At 44.6% G+C, this 26390-nt stretch overlaps 1 protein-coding gene, 1 long non-coding RNA gene and 1 pseudogene across 4 annotated transcripts in view; all 3 read right to left on the bottom strand.

Moving 5' to 3' along the window:
* Positions 1-994: 994 nt before the first annotated feature.
* LOC129406542 (RAD52 motif-containing protein 1-like) overlaps positions 995-26390 on the bottom strand; it is a 32075-nt pseudogene continuing 6679 nt past the window's right edge.
* Positions 10020-17982, bottom strand: LOC129406601 (uncharacterized). Its single transcript, XR_008631098.1, has 2 exons — positions 12090-17982; positions 10020-12008 (listed from the first exon to the last, which is right to left on the bottom strand). It is a non-coding gene; the product is annotated as an uncharacterized LOC129406601 (long non-coding RNA).
* Positions 18026-26390, bottom strand: part of LOC129406600 (pleckstrin homology domain-containing family M member 1-like) — a 60369-nt gene continuing 52004 nt past the window's right edge. For all 3 annotated transcript variants that reach the window (XR_008631095.1, XR_008631094.1, XR_008631096.1), the window contains exon 5: positions 18026-18233. The gene's annotated coding sequence lies outside the window, so the exon portion shown is untranslated. The remainder of the gene's footprint in view (positions 18234-26390) is intronic.

Raw genomic sequence — 26390 nt, forward strand, 5'->3', positions numbered from 1 at the left:
GGAATTCCAACAACTTTAGCAGTATATTTTGACAGCCAAATACACCCTTCATCTGGTTTTCAGGTGAAATAATGAAATTTTATTAAATTTTGGAATCTGTCCACTAGAGGTGGAGCAGGCATTTCAAATGTCTGATCTTCAGGTTGATCTAGACCTAGTTGGAATTGCACTTTTCCTTCTAGGAGGCAAAACTAGAGGCGGACTCTCATCCTGAGTCTTACATATCATTGGGTCAACTAGGAGCCTCTGATGTGTTGCAGGCTTGTCACTCAAACCCTGGTGTGGAAGGGCAAATCGAGGGGACCCAGAGGGCAACTCTGTACGTGAATCCTCATCGAGGGTGGGAACCAAAGTGTTAGGCAGCTTCTGAGGTGGGATCAACAACCGAGCGTCAGTCCAGGTATGCAGGTGATGGAAGTCCCCTGTCTCGGCCCAGGGTTGAAGGGCATGGGGCGAATCAGGTGGAAGATCAGGGGAATGTGAAACGCAGGGCTTGGGAGGTCCTGGGGTAAGAGAGGGCAGCTGGACTGGTTGCAGGACCCACTTGGGGGGCTGAGCTCCCTGCACAGGCAGCCACATTGGTCGCCACGTGAGGAGACATAGGGCCCAGAGTAGCAGCCAAGATGTGACGTGCAGAGGCTCCGAGGTGCTGCAATTCAGGCCAGTAGGGCGAGGGCGCCCGGAGCCCTTATGGCAGCACCTTTATTGCAGCCCAGGCGCCCCTCCCCTGAAGCACATTTATGCCAGCTTTAAGTCGCCTTTATTGGGTCTGAGTCAGCTAAACATAAACAGCAGGACCCAGGCTTTCCTTCTTCCCACAAAGGCACCTAAGATATCCAATCGGGTCTTCTTCCCTCCGCCCTTACCCCCAGACTCCCCTCTCAGCCCTGCCAGCCAAACAGGACTGGAACTGCCTACTACTGTGGGCCAAGCTCCGAGGAAGAGGGGAAGGAACAGCATGTCCCCGGGTTGGCACACACGGAATTCAACAGTACTAGTCCAATTGTGGCGGTCTTGGTGCGTCCTCCTCACTACTGAAATCCGAGACACATTCTTCCTCCCATTGGCCAACCTAATTCCAAGAAAGCTAGCTGACCTGCAAAAGGAGCACTATTTAGGGTGGATGGGGGTTCCCAAATGTTCTCATTTCCTTTAAACTCTCAGTATCTCTGATTATTTATCAGTCTCTGAGAGAGGGGATAGCATGGAATCACTGACCCAAAATTTTCTGAAGGAGGGCTCTGGGGCCATAGACAGTTTATTCTGGGAGACCGACCATAAACGAATGAACACTCATATACACTCCTTTACACCGGCCTGGGGCAAATCCCCCTTTCTTGCATGGAGCTCAACATTAATTCATAGAGAAAAAGTAGCAAGCCCCTTTCTAGAGGGCTGCCTGCCTTTCTAGCACTCCTGGAGAGACCACTGAAGACCTTAACGTCAGAATATAACAAGGCTCTCTTGCAATACTGTGACTAGCACCCATTTTACTTCCTTCACAGTCCTTCTCATCAATTTCAGTTCTCATTATCTCACATTTCTAGAATATAAATTCAGTGAGAAGGGGCTTCCTCCCAGTGTCTAGTTGAGTAGAGAGCTTTGAATGGAGTTGTTTCCAAGAGTGGCCTCATTTAGGGATGGATATTGGTTTTCTGAATTCTTTGGCATTAGTACTTAATGTCTTCTCACGTTTCATAGTAAGGTGGAGGTTTTCTGTTTGTTTGGGGGCCACACCTGGAGGTGTTTGAGGTTTCTCCTGGCAGTGCTCCGGAGGCCATGCAGTGGCAGGTATCAAACCCAGGTTTCCCTCACGCACAGTCCATGCTCCAGCCTGATGAACTTTGTCTCAGGCCCCTAAGTTAGTCTTGTTAAGACCCCATTGTAGGTATTTGAAGTTTTCTTGATGGGTTTGATTTAACTATTTTAAAAATTATTTTTCGAAACTAGGTTAATAGTTCCAGCCTACTAGAACTATTGAACTATTGGCTGGAGCAATAGCACAACGGTTAGGTGTTGGCCTTTCATGTAGCCGACCAGAGTTTGATTCCTCCGCCCCTCTCGGAGAGTCCGGCAAGCTACCGAGAGTATCGAGCCCACGTGGCAGAGCCTGGCAAGTTACCCGTGCGTATTGGATATGCCAAAAACAGTAACAATAAGTCTCTCAATGAGAGATGTTACTGGTGCCCGTTCGAACAAATTGATGAGCAACGAGATGACAGCGATAGGTCAATAGTTCAAACAATTGAGTCCTTCAGTAAGCTCCTCAAAAGGCCTAGCTTCCACAGCTATTTGACCACTTTCTGAAATAGAGTTGACATAGATCAATTCAAAATAATTGTCTAAAATAACCTTTCTATGAAGGTAGTACACAATGGTATTGGGTGTGTTCTTCCTTTTTATATCCAATAATTTTATTTATTTTATTTTACTTATTTTTTGCTTTTTCAGTCACACCCAGAGATGCACAGGGGTTATCCTGTCTCATGCACTCAGGAATTACTCTTGGTGGTGCTTGGGGGACCATACAGGATGCTGGAAATTGAACGTGGGTGGCCTGGTGCAAGGCAAACTCCCTGACCGTTGTGCTATCGCTCCAGCACCCCCCCCCCGCCAATAATTTTGTTTTGAAATCATAAAATGAGAGCATTTTCCTTTTCAATGCAGACATTAAGTTTGGTTCTTTTTGTTTCTCTGGGGGCCTGATTCAATGGTGCTCAGGAATTATACCCAGATAGTACTTGGGAGTCACTCCTGGCAGTGCCGTGCTGAGCTAGAACTGAAACTATGCATCCTGCATGCCAAGAGTATACTCTGTGGGCTGAGCTATCTCTCCCACCCACGGCATCTTTTATTTCTTTTATATTTTGGGTGAGGGGATCATATCCTCTGGTACTCAGGGGCTCTTGCAGGCTCTGAGCTCCCTGGTGGTGCTAGACGGGACCACATGCCGTCCCAGGAATATGGAAGGCAGGTGCCTTGGCTCCGGTACCATCTTCTTAAACCCCCACTTAGAAATTTTACTAGATTGTAGGATGACATTACTTTGTCCTTTCCCTCCTTGCCACAAGTAGCTTGTCCCGGTTTTACCCAGAGTTTAGGCTTACCCCAGTCATATCCATCAAGGTGTTCCCGAATCTCTCCCATCCCTTTGTTTAGCCCTCGGCTTTCCCTTAATCTGACTCTGCTAATTTGCAAGGTCGGACCTTCCTAGGATACTGAATTTATATTATATAAGTTAATATTGCCTTTCTCCTCTTCTTGTGCCTTTTGAATTATTTATTTTAAAGCTATGACTGTTTTGTATAGACACAAGAAGACAATATTATGTTTTTATAACTTGGGAATTAATTGGCCTCGAATATTCCCTCCCGAGCATCTGCTTTCTCCACTTAAGCCTCAGTTGCCCTCAGTTCCTAGCACCCCAAAGTAGGGTCCCCGACGTGGGACGGGAAGGATCCAGGGCAAGCGGTGAGTTATGTGCTACCCTGGCATCGAGATGGGCCTGGCCAAAGTGCCTAATTCTTAACTATAAGTTAAGAGCTTGATCATAGACAAATTCTGTCATGATCCAATAGTAATTATGAGACTGGGACCCTGCCAGGGATAGGAAAGACTGATCTGGCCTGAGCACTGTAGTCTGAGATTGAGATGGCCCCAGGAGAGCAATTCTATAAACTTTAATGCATCTCTTATTGTGTCCATACAAAATAACTAATATTATGAATTCTTATATGTTTGCTGGCTGAGGAGAAGAGAAACACATTCATGGGACTCCGCCCTTGGGTGGATCCTCCTGCTGAAAGAGAATTAAGTCCTAGGAGAAGCATCCCCTAAGGGAAAGGATCTTACCCTATTGATGGTGACCACACCTATGTGTACGCCCCAACCCCCTCATGCTGTGGAGATTTAACTAGGCTGTGAGAGTGGGTTGGGGGGGGAGATCTAGGAGAGCGGGAGAGAAGCGGAGAGAGAGGATGAAATAAACGGATCGAGCAACCAGTTTGGCCTTCTTTCTTCTTCCTTCCGTCGCCTTCCCTCGACAGACAGCACACACAGCGGTTCCGGGGCACCGGACGCGGGCGGTGAGACAGAGCCGCCCGGAGAGCCCGTGAGTGCACGCGCCCCCTCGGCGTTCCTTAGTTTTTTACACTAGATGACCAAGAAAGTCACTTTTACTAGAAGAATTGCCCAGACTGCAAGGCTGAAGTCAACCCAGGGTCGACTCATGTGACTATATAAGGTTTCTGACAACTTAAAATTTCTGTCTCTAAGACTGCAGGGCTATAGAGCATGGAGAGCAATTCTGTTTGTGGATTTTCTATATATGTATGTATATATATATATGTATATATATATATATATATATATATATATATATAAGCACAACAGGCTCAACCGTTAACATGTCAGTAAGTTCTTATTGAAGGGCTTAATGGTTCCTGGGGGAAATACAACAATCTTCACATACTTTCCTCTAAGGAAACTTTTTTGGAGCATTTTCAACAGTTGATTTAGAGCAAACAATACAAAATAAATTCTTTTGTTCTGCTCTGGGGCTGGGGTTCGGGATCAGGAAGGAACCATAGAAAATACGGTGGTAGAAAGGTGTAATGGTGGTGGGATTGGTGTTTGAATATTAAATGTAATAAAATATTGTGAATTACTCTATGAAATTAAATTTAAAAAAACAGGATCTTGAGAAAGGTTTGGTAGTGGCATAGATAAGCTGGTCTCTCCCTAAGATTCATCTACTAGAGTCTGTTCCAGTTCTTTCTCTAACAGCCCCTTTTTTTGACTGTATACCCTAGGTCTAAGTGCCATAGATTCTGGGGGGAAAGCATTTAATTAGTTTATTTCATTATCTAGATGAAGGTTTTGCTGGGATAACAGAAGATTACACGTGATCTATAATTGAAAGATTACTTTGGAAAAAAGAAGATTGTTGCCCCAAATAGGAGAAATACTGTTCCCATCCCCATACCCCTAAGCTTCTTGGTAGGAAGACAGCTCTAAAATTGTGAAGTTCAAGGTTCTGTCAGAGTGATAGTACAGCAGGTAGGGCACTTGCTTTGCATGTAGCCACCCAGGTTTTATCCCCAGAATCCCACAGAGTCCTTTGAGCACCGCCAGGAGTGATTTCTGATTGCTGAGCCAGGAGCATCATTAGGTGTCCCCAGCATTTCCACTTCCCCCACCCCACCCCCCAAAATTCTGTTCGTTACTACCTAAGGTTTAAACAAGTATTGTTAAAAACATCTGCGTAAGGCTTTAGCTGTTTAGCAAGGAGAGGGCTCTTTCTGATGTATCTGAAAATATAATGAGGGAGAGAGAGAGAGAGAAAGAGAGAGAGAGAGAGAGAGAGAGAGAGAGAGAGAGAGAGAGAGAGAGAATTCTTACCCACACCCCATTCCAATCCCCACAGAGACCTTCCAATTTATCCAAAGTCTCCTCAGCTATGCCAACTCCAGGGCTCTTGCAATCAAAGGATGACAATACCCCCTCTAAAGCACAGAAGAACTTCACACTTTGCTTCTGAAGTGGTGCCACAATATCTTCATTTTCCCTTTAGTCAAAGTCAGAAAAATACTGAAACTGTTAGCATTTTAGATTGAAGATCCTTCTGAACATCTCAATGTAGATTTTAAAATGTTTAATTAAAAACAAAAACTAAATTCCAGCAATCCGTGCTAACAGTTGAAGTAACCTGTGACTTCAATATTAAGCCATACTTTCCATGAACTATACCAGCCATGCACATACAGAGCACACTAGTGTTGTAGAATATGGATACCACTGTCAATTCACTGAGATATTGATTGATGCTGGGGTGTGACCGTTGCTCAGACACTTTCACTTAGACAACTCTTATCTGTCAGGTCTGTCGGTCCACAGGACCTGCTGGCGTCACACCCCACAGTGCTGGGGAGTCGTGCAGTTCTCAGGACAAAACCCAGAGCCTCGAACACGGTCAGCACAGGCTCTGCACTTGAACTATCTCTCCACTTCCACCTTGACAATCCTTTTATATCATCCATTGAAACCAAGATAGTAGTTTTCCAGTTCCTGGCACTGGGAGCTGTTTAGGGCAAGGGCACGATGTTGAACTGCTTTACGTCTGCGGAGATGAACCTAACGACATAAGAGACATACTCCAGGATAGGAACGACTTGCCACAGAGATCTAATTCAGCCGACCCAAGACTTCTCAATACAAGTTTCATAAAGTGGCTGTGAAGAGCAAATCAAACAAACTTTGGTGGTTGGTGTTGTGTCAGAGCCATACTCAGCAGTAATCAGTTACTCCTAGCTCTGTGCTCCGGGATCACTCCAGGTGGTGGTTGGGGCAATCATATATGCTACTGGGTATAGAACTGGGCTGGCAGCAGCAAGGTCAGCACATTAACTCCTGGCCTATTTCTTTGGTCCTTAAACATTTTAGGCATTAAGTTCATAGTAAGGACTAATACTCATTGTTTTCAAGCCATGATACTTTTCTGCATTATTTCCATAGTCTCCCATTAATCTGAGCATTTGTTTCCCTGATTCGTGTGGTCAGTGAAAGTATAAGTCAGGAAGATCTGCAAGACTGTAGATAAGCAAAAGAAGTAAATTGCTTCAGTGATTCTATTTAGCAGCTCTTGTCTGAAACTATAAGCTGAAGGAAGATAAGAAAGACATGCCCCCAAGGAAGGACATCCATGTGTATCACTCCCCTCTCCAAATTATTAGCCTTGCTAGAAGAGACTATGTGGCACTCTGGCAGCACTGTCATCCCTTTGCTCAACGATTTGCTTGAGTGGGCACCAGTAACGTCTCCATTGTGAGACTTCTTGTTACCTGTGTGTATTGGCATATCGAATACACAACGGGTAGCTTGCCAGGCTCTGCCCTGCGGGCACAATACCCTCGGTAGCTTGCTGAGCTCTCCGAGAGGGACAGAGGAATTGAACCCTGGTCAGCTGCATGCAAGGCAAACGCCCTACCCGCTGGGCTATCGCTTCAGTCCAGAAGAGACTACAGTATAGCTATCTTTATATCATTTTATGAGTAACTCTTATCTGCATAAGAGCTTCCTTATAAAATAAAAATTACGTGTTACTAGTTCTTTTTTTTTTCTTTTTGGGTCACACCTGGCGATGCACAGGGGTTACTCCTGGTTCTACACTCAGGAATTACTCCTAGCGGTGCTCAGGGGACCATATGGGATGCTGGGATTCGAACCCGGGTCGGCTGCGTGCAAGGCAAATGCCCTACCCGCTGTGCTATCTCTCCAGCCCCCAACGTGTTATTAGTTCTCTAGATACACATTACTGTGGACATCTTATAGCATTAGTTCTTAAATGTCAAATTCAACTTTCAGTCAGGATGTACTATATGAACTTATTAATAAAAATTAAAATGCAAGAGTGGAGAGATAGTCCAATGTGTAAGGCATTTTTGCCTTGCATATGGACAATCCAGGTTCAATCCCCAGCATCCCATATGGTGCCGGCAAGCCTGCCAGGAGTGATCTCTGAGTGCAGAGTCAGAAGAAAGCCCTGAGCACTGCCAAACAAAAAAGAAAAACAACTTAAATACAAATGAAAGCAAAGCAATATGAATTATTGATTTATGTGCCTATCACTATTACCAGTTTATAAGCACCTTGAATGCTCAAAGGATCCATGCTGTATCCTTTTCTCATTCTCTGAAGCGAGAAAAGTTTGTTACCATAAAAGGATCCATAGTTTGTCGGTTGAGAGAATAAATCAGGGAATGAGAAAAGAGAACAAAATTAGTTTCCAAACTAATTTTTGGAAATTTTACCAAGTTTTGGTGAACTTGGCCCTAAGTTGTTGGGGTTTGGCCACAGGTACAGTGGCAATTTTGAAATATCAGGAAGCCAGAAGGGTCCATCTGGCTGCTGATGCACTCGCCCCGCAGGTACAGATTGACCTGCTGGTTGCACCATACCCCTGCTTGTTTATTTTTCTTAAGCTATGTTTAATTGAGGTGTAATTTTGTTTTATTTTATTTAGTTATTTTGACTTTTTGGTCATACCAAAAAAAGGAGAGGGAGTGGGAAGGGGAGAAGCCTCTGCCCTGACCCTCTGCTCACCGTGGCCACCCCACCGCCACCACCGAGAAAGAATCACACAGAGGGGGGGAAAGTCGGAGGTCAACCAACTCTCATTTTATTAGATCCCACAGGAGATATTTATACACAATTTCAGGGCGACTTGGATATTGTGAACACATGGTTATCAACGCTTGTCATATACACTTTGCCGGGCCCATTACAGACGTTAACTAATGACTTATGTTTCCTGCTCTCAAGGCCGGGTATGTTAGCACTGGGTGGAGTGCTGGCACAGGGCCTTAGGCCCCTGTGAAGAGAGACTGCTCCTGCTTCTAAGGGCAGGGATTTGTCCAGGGTCTCAGGCTGGCTGCTGAGACCCCAACAATGACCAAAAACAAAACTCAATTTTCTGAGGGCTGAAGTGATAGGAGAGGGGTTAAGGTACACACTTGGCATGCATCACCTCCCAGTTGGATTCCCACCACCACAGATTTCGAGCAACACCTCACCCATGTTTCTCAGGAACATTTTGAATAGCTGCACAGTGGCTTTGGCTACCTCTTCTACCTGTTTAAAGCCACCCCTTTACTCTACACTTAATTCTGTGTTTCCATTCATAGGATCTTACCCAGCCATTTAGCCTGCTTCCTCAGCAATTTAAAAACAATATTGAGGGGCTGGAGCGATAGCACAGTGGGTAGGGCATTTGCTTTGCATGTGACCGACCTGGGTTTGACTCCCAGCATCCCATATGGTCCTCTGAGCACCGCCAGGGGTAATCCCTGAGTGCAAAGCCAGGAGTGACCCCTGTGCATAGCTGGGTGTGACCCAAAAACCAAAAAATTAAAAAACACACCCCAATATTGAGGTTGTCTGCAAGACTTTATTCAAACTAAATTGTGACAGTGAATATCCTAACAATAGTAAACACAGAGGTAAGTCTAAATAGCCTGCTCATAGCTCTTTAATTATGTTTCATTTTAATTTTAATCACTGATGGTCCATTTTAAACTGATTATGTAGTTGCATTATTTTTATTCAGAGTTCAAATTCCTATATTTCTAAGAATGATTTCCCTTGGTAAAAGTCAGAATCTCAATAACATCATTACCTTAGTAGTATATGGATGACCTGAAGACTTAAGAGGAATGGCAGAAAGGGATAGAAGTGGGGAAGGGAGGTAACATTAATGGTCACAAATGAGGGCCACACTCTGACCAAGGTGCTGGTCCTCCAGATGAGAGCTCAGCCACAGAATGCAGTTTGTAAACAGATTTTATATACAACAGATCTCAAGTGCCCTTTTCTTCATAGGACAGGTGTCGCTACTTTATTGCATGTGCTTTTGTAATTTATAGGTGAGTACAAGTCATACTGTCTTATGAAAGTTTTGCTTAGAGCCTGAGAATTTCTGGTTTTCTAAGCAGAGGTTGCCACTCAGTCCTTCTAAAGATGGATGGGCTCATGGATTCTTAGACCAACCCCACTTCTGAGCCTATTTTGAATTTTAACCCTTCCATCTACAAAGCACTCAGGTGCTCTTAAGTATCTTTCCACATAGTAACTTTACTGACTTTAGCTTGATAACTTCCAAAACGTGCTTTTAGGGGCCTAGGAAAATAGATCAATAGGTTGTATCACATGCTTTTCATGTGGGCTGTGTGGGTTCAACTCCCTGCAAAACAGGTTCCCAAGCACTGCTGGGAGTATTTCTTGGGCACTACTGAGAATGGCGCAAGCACGCATGCACATGTGCTTACGCGCGCGCGCGCGCACACACACACACACACACACACACACGCACCACCCAAAAATGTGTTTTCACGCCAGGATAGTATGAATCAGATTCGCTATCAGAAATTGGGCACATCAGATCACTTTGCTTCTTACACAAAGATAGTGTTATTGTTAAAATCAACTTTTAGCAAGTCCCTTTGCAATAATTCTCTTCGCAAAAGTGGGCATAACAATCATTTACTAATCACCTTTCATAAGATGAACAACAAACCTGGAGATGTGGGGGGTGGCAGGAGTAGAGTCAGGCTAGAGGCGATGTACAGACTGTGGTGTCTCGGCACTTGGGCAGTGGTCTAGGTGAAGTTCACTTTGTACATGGAAACCAATAGCATCGGTACCATTGTAACCACGCTACTCCATCTGCAATGATTTTATTTAGAGAAAAACTAAACCAAATAATTATATATTTTTTTAGGTGAGGAATAGCAAAACTAAAAGTGTTAAATGTGCCTAATGCCTAGATCATGTGTTCCCGGTCTGGGACTCTCTGCAAGTCCATGCTTCTTCTTCACTTCCCTTAACTCCCCCTCTAAACTTCACCTCCACCAAAAGCACTTTGAATTCTTCAGCAAAGGTTGGTTGGAGAGATAGTCTAGCAGCTAGCGCACCTGTCTTGCATACGGCAGACCTGGGTTGGATCCCTCGCTTCCCAGACAATCCTCAGTTACTACCAGGAGTGATCCCTGAGCACAGAGATAGAAGTAACCCCTGAACATTTATGGATTTGGCCCCACTACCCCTCAAAAAAAAACCCAATTGTACAAATGTTATACTTGACCTTCAAGCAGTCAGAAACTTTGTATGGTTCCCTAAATAGAATTGGAAGTTGAAGGGAGTAAATGAAGGCAAAATAGACATCTAATAAGAGTTATTTTCCCCAATTTTGGGAGCTCCAATGTTATTTCAGGGGCCCAAGAGATAGTACAGTAGGTACGGGACTTGCCTTGCACACGGATGACCTGGGTTCCATCGCCAGCATCCCATTTGGTTTCCCAAGCACCACCAGGAATGATTTCCTGAGCACAGAACCAAGAATAACCCCTGAGCATCACCAAGTGTCACCCCAAACAAAACAAAGCAAAATTATCTTCCAGATTTTCTCAACATTGCACACTGACATATACTCTGGCAAATCCATTAACCTATCAGACATCTGCCAGCTTCAACAATATGAGACTAAGAGTTAATAAGCAAAAGAATTAGTGGGTAGGTGGAGGAAGGGTACATTCAGATGAAGACCTGATTTTTGGAGGAATTTATTCGTCATCTTGACAGTAACAAAAGCATTAGCACCTGAGAGAGGTAGAGAGAAAAAGTCCTCTCTCTTTTATGGGCAGGACGGGATAAAGGTATGGGAATACACCCCAAGTCATAGTTGAGGGGCTGGAGAGATGGTCTAGTGGAGAGGGTGCTTGCCTTTTATGCAGTCAACCCAGGTTCAATTCCCAGCATCCCATACGGTCCCCAAGGCACCATCCAGAAAATTTCGGAGAGCAGAGACAGGAGTAACCCCTGAGCATGGCTGGGAATGGCCAAAACATAAAACAAAAAAAAGTCATAGTTGATCAGTAAAGAGTCTAACTGAGCAGCAAATATTTGTCTTGATGACTGGGTGCTTGCTCCTTGGGGATCAGTAGAATAATCATATGATTATTACAACAGAAAAAAATACCAATTTCATAAATCTTACTCTCTCAGCTTTGACACAGAATGACAAAAGCCAGAGTGAATACAGAGACGAAGAAATCAGCACCCGAGAAGTCAGATTTAGATGAGTCCATAAGAAACATGGAAGGAGAGTTCTTGAAGGTTTCACAGGCCGCAGAAAGTAGAATACCGGATCTGAGCTGATCATTCAACCAGAGAAGTCCTCAGCATATGGAAGTAACCTCTCCATTTTCATAAAAAAGCAACTAGACTTAGAAAACATTGCCCAAGAAAGAAGGCTCAGGCAGCCAGCCCCAAAAGAACCGAAAGAGCTTCCCTTGGTGGGAAAGCCCAGGAAATTAGTGGAAAACTCCTTGAGTCGTCGTCCTTCATCCAGGAGCACAAAGCGGTGGTCACCACACCCCCGAAGCTTGAGTGTCGACAGCCACTTCTTACAAAATCCCATCTGTAATGAAAAACAAATCGAAAGACCAGAAAAACACCTTATATTGGAAGACTCGAACCCTCGAGTTCGAAACATAGTTTCTTAGCCCCGTGTCAACATTTTCATAAACCTTACTCACTGGTGGGCTGCAGAATGCCCAAAGGCAGAATGAATATGGAGATAAAGTTATCAGCACCCGAGAGGCCGGTGCTCAGCAAGCGGCCTCCTTCCGCTGCAGTGAAGAGCCTCATCAACTCCCCGCCACGAGAGGAGTCTGTCTTGGAGAGATCAGGACAAAGCTTTCCTGCAATAATTTCTTCTTTCGCACTAGTCTACAGAAAAGAAGACTGCAGAAAGCACGCATGCTGCGAATGGGGGGAACACCAGAGGCATTGCGCTGCCAGAGAAAACTGTCAGTAGCAATGGAACCACCCATGAGAAGGAAGCCGCGATGGCGGACAACATCATGCCAACTGTCAAACAGTCCAAGGAGATGCAGTGGGAATATCACAACGTGACCAGGGACATCTTCTCTGCCACACAAAAACCACACCTCGGAGACCAACTGGAGATTCAACTCATCCAGCAGCTGTAATCCCTCATCCCCAACAATGATGTGATTGCCTGCAGGATGGAAGCTAGTGGGCTAAAAGATTTGGCAAATTGCACATAGGCATTTACTCTGGTTCAGCATCTGGAATAAAGCAGCTATGAGGATAGAATCATCTCCCCAACCCCAACTTCCAGTAAAGGGTGCCCGAGGAACTAAATCCAGAGGCAACCAGTGGAAAGGCTTCTGGAGACTCTAGTGCCTTCTCTCAGTGTGGTGGGCAGTTTATTCACTGCACAGGGCATTTGCTGGGGCCACCGTGGTGAGCAGAACTAAATATCCTGCCTGTTTTCTAAGCCAGGCTGCATATAAATGTCTCTCAAGATACTATGGGGTCCCTTTGGATGGACCCGACAAATTTCTAAAAACCGCTGCAAGTATGCATGGAAACTTTGTCAAGGTGTCAGGTCATAGTGGTTGGACTCATCATGGCTCCAGACCGAGGTACCCATGTAGTTATCCTAACAAGAACAGAGACCTCCATCATAGAAGCATGGGAAATGGGTGAATGACGAATGATGTGTGTCCGTGTTTTCCTCCAAGGACCTTCTTTGGATTATTGCTTCCTTGGAGAAGTTCAGTGGAACACAAGCCTCAGGTAAGCAAGGGGAAGAGGGGACACTGAGGCAGTACAAGAGTGGGCTGGGGTACAGGATCACGAGCTCCCCTTGCCTTTTCCAGGAGGGCTTTTTCTGGCAAAGGCGGCCCCTGTGGCTGAGGGACATGTATCGGCCGCTCAGTAAGAAAAACATGGCACATAAGAAAAACATGGCACAGAAGCTTCAGGACAAGGATTCCTCTGACAAGGACAAAATTTTCAACAAAGACACAGAGTAAATGATGGGGACAGTTCCAATTTCTGCCTGAAGTCAGGAAGCGATGCAGAGGAGGGATGTCCCTTTCGAGAGCGACCTTATTCTTGTTGCAGGGAGCTCAGGGAGCTCGGAGTAGTGAAGGGCGCAGAACTTCCTGAGAATGCAGCTAAGGAGACCAAGACAGCAGAGGAGAGCCAGGGAGCACAGGAGACACAGGTACCAAGGCGCCCCCTGCCACCACTTGTCCCCCTGGCACAACAGACCAGCAAGCCTCCACAGGGTGCCCCCGCACCACAGAACCCCAGTCACGACAGTCCATCAGGTCTTCACAGCACCTCTCGCACGACAGTCCATCAGGGCTCCGCAGGCCCCCTTACACAACAGTCCTTCAGATCCCAGGAGATGCTGGCATTACAGGAGACTGAAGAGGAACCATAGGAGTCATCGCAGGATGGCATGGTGACAGAAGCCCCACGTGAACGCAGTGAATGCCTCCTCTGCCTCAAACCACCTAGAAAGTTTATTTTCTAAAGAGCCTCTTGGCATATCCTAAAAAAAATTCATTTTCTCATATTAAAATGCATATATGAATAAGTCCAGCGATGGGCTTGAGAATTAAAGCCAAAAAAAAGAGGTCAACGTTCATCTAACCAATAAGGCCATTGGCAGAAAATGCAGAACTGGAGCTGGAATCCCTCCCCAGGTGGAGATGAGGTCCGAGAGGACTGAATGGCATGGGAGGATGGGAGCCTCTCCTCGTGCCCCCAGAATAATCAGATCCCGAAGTTCCTGAAGAGCTGGAAATCAATCCCTGAAGAGCTGCAAAAACCATCATCCTCAAGCAGGGATGGGTATTTAAGTAAATCACAACCAAACCTGTTGTTCTCGTCATGGACTCCTCAAGTGCCACAGCAGTTAATGACAGCAGACTCAACTCCTTCCCCTACTTATTTATGGTCACTCTCTTGGGGCTTTTGAAATGGCCAGAACTTATTTTTTGTTTGTTTATTTTTGCTTTGGGGGTCTCTGTCAGTGATACTCAGGGGTTCCTCCTGGCTCTGCACTCAGGAATTACTTGTGGCAGTGCTTGGGGGACCATACAGGATGCTGGTAATTGAACGCAGGTCACCGTATGCAAGGCAAATGCCCTGCCCACTGTCTATCGCTAAAACCCTCCAAAATTTTGTTTTTAAAGCATAAAATAAGAGCATTTTCCTTTTCAATGCAGACATTAAGTATGGTTCTTTTTGTTTCTCTGTTTTGGGGCCAGACTCAATGGTGCTCAGGAATTACACCCACTTCGTACTTGGAGTCACTCCTGGCAATGCCGTGCTGAACTGGAACTGAAACTGCTTCCTGCATGCCAAGAATGTGCTCAGTCTGTTGAGCTAATTCGCCAATCCACTGCTGCTTTTATTTCTTTATAATTTGGGTGTGGGGATCATATTCTCTGATACTCAGGGGCTTTTGCTGGCTCTGTGAACCCTAGTGGTGCTAGAGAGGACCATATGCCGTGCCAGGGACATGCAAGGCAGATGACTCAGCTGCGGTACCATCTCCTTAAGTCCCCAAAGGTTTTTTTTTCTTTTCTTTTTGGGTCACACTCGGCCATGCACAGGAGTTACTCCTGGCTCTGCACTCAGGAATTACTCTGGGGTGTTCAGGGGACCATATGGGATGCTGGGATTCAAACCCAGGTCTGCTGCATACAAGGCAAACGCCCTACCTGCTGCACCCCCCCTACCTCCAGCACCCCCCATTGGTTCTTAAATGTTATTTTAGTTGATAGAAATTCTACCAGATGACCAAAGAGTCACTTTTACTAAAATACTTGCCCAGACTGGAAGGCTGAAGTCAACCCAGGACCTACTCATGTAAGTAAATAAGGTCTCGGACAACTTAAAATTTCTGTCTCTAAGACTGCAGGGCTATAGAGTAAGGAGAGCAATTCTGTTTGTGGATTCTCTACTGATTCTTCAGTTTCCTTCGGGCACACCAGTAATATTCATAGCACTAAAAAATTCTATTAGAGGAGAAAATATAGAAATCTTAAATAGTATGCCCACTGTTTGTTTTTATTTAGCAGTGACACTGTGCACGTTTTCATGTGAAGATGGAGACTTTGACTGGGAAATGGAACATTTTCTTCAGAATGCAGAAATGCAGAAATGGCTGAGTGACAGATTCCTCACGTGGCTCAGGAGGTTGAGCCTACACCTCCTACTGGAATGAAGGTTCATCCTCATTACAAAACTCAGTAGATATGGAAAATGTCACACCCATTGGTTTAGCAGTGGCACGGGGCAAATTTAAGCTTAGAGCTTCATTCTGACTTGGAGATGGAACATTTTCATCAGAATGCAGAAACGGTTGAGGGACAGATTCCTCAGATGGCTCAAGAGTCTCAGCCTGGGCTCCTGCAGGACTGAAGAAGGTTCAACCTCATTATAGATGTCTGTATCACAGTATCACTGTCATCCCGTTGTTCTTTGATTTACTCGAGCGGGCACCCGCACACCTGGCTTCCTCTGCCAGTCCCTTCATGCTAGAGGCTCGTCCAAATGTGTGGAGAGTAGCCTTGAGCATGGCTGTGGCTGTGTTCTGGAGATCTTCAACTGTCAAAGCTCCGCTTGGGGCAAAGGCAAAGGCAAAGGCAACCGGTCCCCTCAGAGGGGCCCCGGTGAAGACAGCCAGGCACGGGGCAAGAGACTCTGCATCATTCTCTTCCGGGAACTTGGTCTTATAGTCTCTGGATGTTGGCTGTTGGTGGGATTACACGACACTGGGGGGAGTTTTTGGGTGTGGCTGCCAAGCTACGGAAAGTGAGGGTCTGGGTGGAGAAGGCCCAGTCCCAAACCGAGCAGGTCTGGAGATCTCAGCACTGGGCCCCGCACACCTGGCTTCCACTGCCGGTCCCTTTATGCATGAGGCTCGTCCGATCTGACCTCTGTAGCTATGGTTACTGTCACAGTAAGATGAGGCAAATTTAAGCTTGGAGCTTCATTCTGACTTGGAGATGGAATATTTCCTTCAGGATGCAGAAGTGCTTGAGGGACTGATTCCTCAGATGGCTCAGAAAGCTGATCCAGGGCCTCCTGTGGCACTGGAGAGGGTTCAACCTCATGACTGACTTCTGAAAATATAACAAATGTCACACTCAAAGCTTTAGCAGTGACACGAGGCAGGTTTAAGTGTGGAGCTTCATTCTGACTTAGAGATAGAACATTTTCCTCAGGATGCAGGAATGGTTGAGCTTCCAACTCCATAGAGGATTCAGGAGGCTGAGCTAGGGATTCCTGCAGACTGAAGATTCAGTCACCTCAGGGATCTCTGGAGCTTGAGCCACTGCCTCCTGCTGTATGGCAGAGTCACCCTTTAGGCTCTCTAGAGACTGAAACTGGGCTTCTGCTTGGGTTAGAGATTGTTCATTCTCTTCAAGGCTCTCTGCAGTGTGAGATTTAGAGTTTCTGGCTGGGTTGAAGTTTCACCCTCATTGATGACCCTTGGAGTTCTGGTAATCTGCAGGTAGGCAGGTTTGATGGTGACAGTAGATATATTTGAAAGATGGGCTTCTTTCTGGACTGGAGACAGTTCATTTTCCTGATGATGCAGTAAAGACTGCGCTACAAGTTCCAGACCTGACTGAAGGCCGAGCTTCCACCTCCTGAGGCACTGAAGACCCCCTTTCCTCAGCAGCCAATGTAGGCTGAACTAGGGTTTCTGGCAGGACTGAAGCAGTATCACCCTCTTCAGGGTACTTGACAGCCAATTTGAGTCCTGAACTAAAGAAGGTTTCGATTCCTTGGGAGATCCTGAAATGCAGCTGTGGAAGCAGCCAGAGGATCTCTGTTTCACAGACCCATGAAACTGGAGTCCAAGGTCACAAAGTTCTGCTTTATGAGTGAAGTCCCCCATTTCTGTGGGGCTTCACTCGTGTGTAATGCTGGGTCCGGGCCCGAGTGTCCAGAAAGCGGCCTGGATTGTGACGGTGGCCAGTAGTAAAGGTACGGGACCCAGAGGGCAATCGATCAGACCCAGAAGGCAACTCTTTACTTGAATCCTTATCCCTCACCAAGGGTCGAACTAATGTCTTAGAGAACATCTTAAATGGAACAAAAGGCAGGTAGCAGTCTAGGAAAACAGGTACTCAAAGTCCCTTGGGTTGGCCGGGGTTGAAAGGCAAGGGGCGAATCAGGTGGAAGATCAGGGGAATGTGAAGGCCAGGGCTTGGGAGACCCTGGGGTAACTGGGAAGGCAGCTATACTGGGTGCAGCACCAACTCCAGGGGCTGAGCTCCCTGCACCAGCAGCCACATTGGTCGCCACGTGAGGACACATAGGGCCTAGAGTAGCAGTGATGATGTGACATGCTGAGGCTTGGAGGTGCAGCGATTCAGGCCAGTGGGGCACAGCCCCCCTGAGGGTAGCGAGCTGTAATGGCAGCACCGTTATGGCAGCACCATTATTGCAGCTCACACACACCTCCCCCACAGCACTTTTATGCTGCCTTTAAGCTGCCTTTATTGGGTCAGGGCTGGCTAAACATAACCAGCATGACCCAGGCTTTCCTTCTTTCCATGAAGGCACCTAAAATGTCCAATCGGGTCCTCTTCCCCCCCGCCCCTGTCCCCAGACTCCCCTCCCACCCCTGCCAGCCAAACAGGACTGGGACTGAAGACTACTATGGGCTGATCCCCAGGGTGGGGGTGGGGGAAGGAACAGCATGTCCTAGGGCTGGGAACGCTGCCGAATTCAACAGTACTAGTCCAGTTGTGGTGGTCTTGGTGCTTCCTCCTCACTACTGAAATCCGAGACACATTCTTCCTCCTGTTGGCCATCCTGCTTTCAAGTAGGCTGACCTGCAAAAGGAACACTAGTTAAGATTGATGCAGGTTCCCAAATGTTCCCAATATTTTCTGAAGGAGGGCTCTTAAACTGAATGAACAGCTGTATACACTCCTTTATACCAGCCTGGGGCAAATCCCCCTGTCTTGCATGGAGCTCAACATTAATTCATAGAGAAAAAGTAGCAAGCCCCTTTCTAGAGGGCTGCCCGCCCTTCTAGCACTCCTGGAGAGACCACTGAAGACATTAACGTCAGCATGTAACAAAGCTCTCTTACAATACTGTGACTAGCACCCACTTTGTTCACAGTCCTTCTTCTAATCGATTTCAATTCTTATTATTGCACACTACTAGAATATAAATTTCGTGAGAAGGGGCTTCCTCCCAGTGTCTAGTTGAGTAGAGAGCTTTGAATGGAGTTGGTTCCAAAAGTGGCCTCATTTAGAGATGGGTGTTAGTTTTCTGAATTCTTTGGCATTAGTACTAAATGTCTTCTCATGTTTCATTTTAAGGTGGACTTTTTTTTTTTTGTTAGGGGCCACACCTGGAGGTGTTTGAGGTTGCACCTGGCAGTGCTCCGGAGGCCATGCACTGGCAGGTATCAAACCCAGGTCTCCCTCACCACAGTCCATGCAGCAGCCTGATGGACTAGGTCTCAGGCTCCTGAGCTAGTCTTGTTAAGACCCAATTGTAGGTGTTTGACGTTTTCTTCATTGGTTTGATAAACTATTTTAAAAGTTATTTTTCAAAACTAGGTCAATAGTTGAAAAGATTGAGTCCTTCAGTTCTGGCATCAGTGAGCGACTCAAAAGGCCTATATTCCACAGCTATTTTATCACTTTCTGAAATAAAGTTAACGAGGATCAATTCGAAATTATTTTCTAAAATAATCTTTCTCTGAAGGTAATAAACTATGATATTGTGTGTGTACTTCCTTTATACATCCAATAATTTTATTTATTTATTTATTTATTTTTTGCTTTTTTCAGTCACCACCAGAGATGCACAGGGGTTATCCTGTCTCATGCACTCAGGAATTACTCCTGGCAGTGCTTGGGGAACCATACGGGATGCTGGAAATCTAATCTAGGTGGCCGAGTGCAAGGCAAACGCCCTGCCCGTTGTGCTATCGCTACATTGACCCCAATAATTTTGTTTTGAAAGCAAAAATAAGAGCATTTTCCTTTTCAATGCAACCATTAAGTTTGGTTCTTTTTGTTTCTCTGTTTTGGGGATAGACTCAATGATGCCCAGGAATTACACCCACTTAATACTTGGGAGTCATTCCTGGCAATGCCATGCTGAGTTGAAACTGAAACTATGCTTCCTGCATGCCAAGAATGTGCTCAGTCTGCTGAGCTATCTCTCCAACCCACTGCTTCTTTTATTTCTCAATATTTTGGGTGTGGGGATCATATCCTCTGGTACTCAGGGGCTACTGCTGGCTCTGTGCTCCCTGGTGGTGTTAGAGGGGAACATATGCCATGGCAGGGATATGCAAGGCAGGTGCCTTGGCTCCTGTACCATCTTCTCTAAGCCCCCATTAGTTCTTAAAGGTTCTTATAGTTGATAGAAATTTTACTAGATGACCAAAGAGTCACTTTTACTAGAAGGATTGCCCAGACTGCAAGGCTGAAGCAAACCCAGGGCCTACTCATGTAACTATATAAGGTCTCTTACAACTTAAAATTTCTCTCTCTAAGACTGCAGGGCTATAGAGGAAGGAGAGTGATTCTGTTTGTGGATTCTCTACTGATTATTCCATTTCCTTTGGCCACAACCAGTAATATAGCACTATAAAATTCCATAAGAGGAGAAAATGTAAAAATCTTAAATAGCATGACCATTATTTGTTTGTTGCTGTTGGGGGCCACACCCAGCAGTTTAGAGTCTTCTCCCGAGCTGGGTACTTGGGGGTTGCTCCTGGACACTCAGGTGTTGCCAGGAACCCAACCTTGGCCTTCTACATGCACGGCATGTGCACTAGGCCTCTCAGCTGTCTTTCTGGCTCCAGCTGAATCATGGTGAAGGTTCACATTACATACTTGCTTGTTACATAGAATCAAAACCACTCAGTATGTCAGTGCTGAAAACCGACCCTGAACTGATTCCAGTTATGTTTTCTCTCCAGTAGGAAAATAATAGCAATAATTGGAATATTTTGTCTATTACTAAATTCTAGGTATGTTTTAAGTATTCGACTTTTACAATATTGCCCATAAGGTAAGCTAAATTACTGTCTATTTTTTTTTCAGAAAAATACAGCTTAGCAATACCAACGCATACCTGTAAGACCTACAGTTGCCTTTTGAAAATTTGACAGAGGGGCCAGAGTGTTATTACAGTGGGTAGGACATTTGCCCTGCATGCAGCCAACACAGGTTCAGTCCCTGGCACACTATGGGTTCCCTGAGTCCTCCTAGCACTGGTCCCTGACCACAGAGCCAGGAACAAGCCCTAAACATCAGCAGGTGTGGCCCAAGAAAGAAAAAAGGAAAAATATGGAGAGAGCTAGTTTATAATCACTATATTATTCTGCTTTATTGACAAGCAATTGAGAAAGAAGAATTGGATCAAATATCCTCCACAATCTAAACCATTCGACATTTATACATTTGGGGTAATATTTGCTATAATTATTTTTTCACAGATTCCACAAAGAACAAACTTGAAACTACTCCTGCAGAGCATCTAGTGAATAAAAGAATAGGAAGTACTTATATTTCCATTATTTTCAATATAATTGACTTCTCAAAAAGAATTTATTTGCTCTTCAAATAAGAAAACTGCAGAACTTCAACCATAAAAAGTCTTACCTAAGACCACAATGAGAAATTTCTGACATGCATCTGACACAACTTTTTGAATAGTAAACTTCTGAGTTATCTTCTTTTTCAAAAGGATGACAGTGGTGCAAAATATGACTAAAACAAATAGATCTACAGTGCCAATCTGTATAACTGATTTTTATGAAGTCTAAAGAGAGAACTGGGGCTGGAGCCAGTATAGGGCGTTTGCCTTGTACACGCCTGATCCAGGTTAGACCCGTGGCATTCGATTTGGTCCCCCCAGCACCGCCAAGAGTAATTTCTGAGTGCAGAGCCGTGAGTAACCTCTAAGTATTGCTGGGTGTGACCCAACATAGCAAAAAATAAAAATAAATGAAAATAAGATAAAAAGAGAACTACATCATGCTCTTAGTAAGGGAAGGCACCACACAGGTCTATGTCTTGACGGCTCTGTGGTAGGTATATTCTGTCAGGGCTATTACCATACATTTTTGCTGTCTGATCTATTCTGGACATTCCTGAATAGGTCAACTAGAAGGGAGAAATTAGTCAAGGTCATGGCACAGAGTTCACAATGATTATATATTTCAAACGGGCAAGTGGAAGATAGACACCTATAGACTACTCTACTACAAACCAGGAACTTGACATACCTCACACTGCTAATATTCCAAAAGTAGCACTCCACATTTGATGGGGTTTAAAATAGAAAGCAACCAAACTTAGAGGAATATATATATATATATATATATATATATATATATATATATATATATATCCCTCGAGAATATCATGCGACTATTGGAATGGGAAGGAATGGGAGTGAAGATAGACGGTTGGCAATGACACCACCTCCACTTTGCTGGTGGCATCGTTCTCATAACACCAAACATTAGCCAAGCAGCACAAATGCTGGCGACTTCAACTGTGAGTGTGAAAGGTCAGACTGCAGCTGAATCTCAGCAAAACAATGTTCATGAAAAACGAACTAGTCCCTGGCGTTCCATTTGCTCTCAATGGAACATACATCTCCGAATGCAGCAGTTATGTGTACCTGGGTCAAGAACTCAACATGAGGAACTACTTGGTGCCAGAACTGCGCAGGAGGAAGAGAGCAGCATGGAATGCTTTCAAGAGCTTCGAGGAAGTGGTTAAGAGGACAAAGAACCTCCACGGTACATCTTTCGACTCCACCATTCTTCCTGCACTAACATAGGCCTCAGAGACCTGCGCCCTACGAAAACAGGATGAGAAGGCTATTCAGGTATCCCAAAGAGGAACTGAAAGAGCTATGCTTGGAGTATCACGTTTCACTCAAGTGAAAGAAGGAATCTGGAGTTGAGACCTCCATCGAAGGTTAAGAATCAGGGACGCTGTCTCATTTGCCAAGGCGTCAAAAATCAGATGGGCCAGACATGTAATGCAATTCAGAGACAACCGCTGGACTAGAGCTGTTACCGACTGGATTCCACAGAACAAAAGACCGAGTGGCCGTCCACCAACGAGATGGTCACACTTCTTTGTCAAAACCCTGAATGAACAGTTTGAGCTCTTCGTGTTCCTGGAGCAAGAAGATATCATTGGGCTACACTAGCACTCGACAGGGAAGAATGCAGATATTACTGGTGCCTGCTTGAGCAAATCGAAGATCAACGGGATGACAAGTGATACAAGTGATATATACATACACATATATATGTATATATAAAAGCATAAGCAGGCGCAGCCTTTAACAACCTGTCAGTAAGCTCTTATTGAAGGGCTTAATGGTCCCTGGGGGAAATACAACAATCTTCACGTATTTTCCTCTAAGGAAAGTTTTGGAGCATTTTCAGCAGTTGATTCAGAATAAACAATACAAAATAAATTCTTTCATTCTGCTTTGGGGCTGGGGTTCGGGATCGGATGGAAACATCCAAAATATAGTGGTAAGGAAGGTGGAATGGTGGTGGGATTGGTGTTCAAATATTAAATACGATAAAATATTGTGAATTACTCTATAAAATTAAATTAAAAATAAAAACAGAAGCTTGAGAAAGGTTTGTTAGTAGCATAGATGAACTTCTTTCTCCCTAAGATTCACCTACCAGAGTCTGTTCCAGTTCTTTCACTAACAGCCCTGCCTTTGACTGAATTCCCTAAGTCTAAGTGCCATAGATTCTGGAGGAAAAAGCATTTATATTAGTTTCTTTCATTATCTAGGTGAAGATTTTGCTGGAATAATGGAAGATTACACATGATCTATACTTGAAAGTTTACTTTGGAACAAAGAAGACTGTTATCCCCCAAAAGGAGAAACACTATTTCCATCCCCATACCCCTAAGCTCCTTGGTAGAAAGACAGCTCTAAAATTGTGAAGTTCAAGGTTCTGCCAGGGTGATATCACAGCAGGTAGGACACTTGCCTCGCACGTAGCCAACCCAGGTTTGATCTCCAGCATTCCACAGAGTCCTCTGAGCACCGCCAGGAGTGATTTCTGAGTGCTGAGCCAGGAGCATCATCAGGTGTCCCCAACACCTCCTCTTCCCCCATCCCCCCAAATAAACAATTCTGTTCGTTACTACCTAAGATTTAAACAAGAATTGTTAAAAACATCTGAATAAAGTTGTAGCAGTTTAGCAAGGAGAGGGTTGTTTCTGATGTATCTGAAAATATGATCAAGGAGAGAGAGAGAGAGAGAGAGAGAGAGAGAGAGAGAGAGAGAGAGAGAGAATGAATTCTTACCCACACTCCCATTCTAATCCCCACAGAGACCTTCCAATTTATCCAAAGTCTCCTCAGCTATGCCAACTCCAGGGCTCTTGCAATCAAAGGATGACAATACCACCTCTAATACCACCTCTAAAGCACAGAAGATCTTCATGCTTTGCTTCTGAAGTGGTGCCACAATATCTTCCTTTTCCCTTTCTTCAAGGTCAGAAAAATTCTGAAGCTGTTAGGATTTTAGATTGAAGGTCCTTCTGAACATCTCAATGTAGGTTTGAAGTGTTTAATTTAAATAAAAACTAAATTCCAGCAACCTGTGCTAACAGTTGAAGTAACCTGTGACTTCAATATTAAGCCAAACTTTCCATGAACTACACCAGCCACGCACATACAGAGCACACTAGTGTTGTAGAATATGGACACCACTGTCAATTCACTGAGATCTTGATTGATGCTGGGGTGTGACCGGTGCTCAGACACTTTCACTTAGACAACTCTAATCTGTCAGGTCTGTTGGTCCACAGGGCCTGCTGCAGTCACACCCCACAGTGCTGGGGAGTCGTGCAGTTCTCAGGACAAAACCCCGGGGCTTGAACACGGTGGGCACAGGCTCTGCACTTGAACTCTCTCTTCACTTCCTATCCTGACAATCCTTTTAGACCATCCATTAAAACCAAATAGTATTTTGCCAGTTCCTGGCATTGGGAGCTGTTTAGGGCAAGGGCACGATGTTGAACTGCTTTATGTCTGCTTGAGACAAACCTAAAGACGTAAGAGACATACTCGACGATAGGAACAAATTGCCACAGAGATCTAATTCAGCCAACCCAAGACTTCTCAATACAAGTTTCATAAGGTGGCTGTGAAGAGCAAATCGAACAAACTTTGGTGGTTGCTATTGTTTCAGACCCCTACTCAGCAGCAGTCCTATTACAAATAGCACAGTGCTTGGGCATTCGCCTTTCATGTGGCTGACCTGTGTTCGATTCCTCAGTCTCTCTCGGAGAGCCCGGCAAGACTATCGAGTATCGAGCCCGCACGGCAGAGCCTGGCAAGCCACCCGTGCGTATTGGATATGCCAAAAACAGTAACAATAAGTTTCTCAATGAGAGACCTTACTGGTGCCCACTCGAACAAGTAGATGAGCAACGGGATGACAGTGACAGTGACTCAGCAGCAATGTTACTCCTAGCTCTGTGCTCTGGGATCACTCCAGGTGGTGGTTGGGGCAATCATATGTCTGCTGGGCATAGAACTGGGTTGGCAGCAAGCAAGGTCAGCACATTAACTCCTGGCCTATTTTTTGGTCCTTAAACATTTTAGGCATTAAGTTCATAGTAAGGACTAATACTCATTGTTTTCAAGCCATGGTATTCTTCTGCATTATTTCCATAGTCTCTGGTTAATCTGAGCATTTCCCTGACTTCTGCTGGTCAATGAATGTATGATACAGGAAGATCTTCAAGATTGTATATAAGTAAAAGAAGTAAATTGCTTCAGTGATTCTATCTAGCAACTTTTGTCTGAAACTATAACCTGAAGCATAGATAAGACAGACATGCTACCAAAGAAGGACCTCCATCTGCAGCACTCCCCTCTCCAAACTATTAACCTTGCTAGAAGAGAAAATAGTACAGTTTATTTTTTGTGACAACATTTTATGAGTAACTATCATCTGCATAAGAGCTTCCTTATAAAATAAAAAATATGTCTGTTAATAGTTCTCTAAATATACATTATTGTGGACTTCTTACATCATTAGTTCTTAAATGTCAAGTTCAACTTTCAGCGAGGATGTAGTACATGAACATATTATAAAAATTCAAATGCAAGATTGGAGAGATAGTCCAATGGGTAAGGCATTTTTGCCTTCCATATGGACAATCCGGGTTCAATCCCCAGCATCCCATATGGTGCCGCCAAGCCTGCCAGGAGTGATCCCTGAGTGCAGAGTCAGAAAACAGTCTTGAGCACTGCCAAACAAAAAAGAAAAATAATTCAAATACAAATGAAAGCAAAGCAATATTAATTATTGATTTGTTTTATGTGCCTATCATTATACCAGTTTATAAGCACCTTGAGTGCTCAAGAATCCATATTGTATCCTTTCCTCATTCTCTGAAGCTAGAAAGATTTGTTACCATAAAAGGATCAATAGTTTGTTGGTTGAGAGAATAAATCAAGGAATGAGAAAAGAGAACAAAATTAGTTTCCCCAACTGGGTGAGAGAGGAAGCAATGACGATTGATCTTGAATGTTTTCACCACACACTAGCCCATCATTGTGGTGACGGCAGCTTTGTCGACTAGGAAGCTTCAGAAGGGTTCTGAGACCCTGGAGAGTAGTCACCTTAACTTTGGAACAGTTTTTTTTTTTTTTTTTGCTGGTAACCATGAAGAAACCTCTCTGATGACTTGGGTCTTTCCTTCACCTTACATTAAGATCCAATTTGCTTTTCTGTACTTACAGGAGGCCAAAAGTAGACAAGAACTCTGGGTGCTATCCAAGATATAAAAGAACCTCTCATTGAAATGGATAACTTTCCGAGGGAAGGTAGTAATCCCAGCCTCTACATTAGATGATCTACTAGAGTACCACCTTCACAACTATATACTGATTTATAGAATGTTCCTTTTGTCACTATATTGGTAATGAATTTTATGCTATAAAAATCT

The sequence above is a fragment of the Sorex araneus genome, chromosome 7, assembly GCF_027595985.1.
Source record: "Sorex araneus isolate mSorAra2 chromosome 7, mSorAra2.pri, whole genome shotgun sequence".
NCBI lineage: Eukaryota > Metazoa > Chordata > Mammalia > Eulipotyphla > Soricidae > Sorex > Sorex araneus.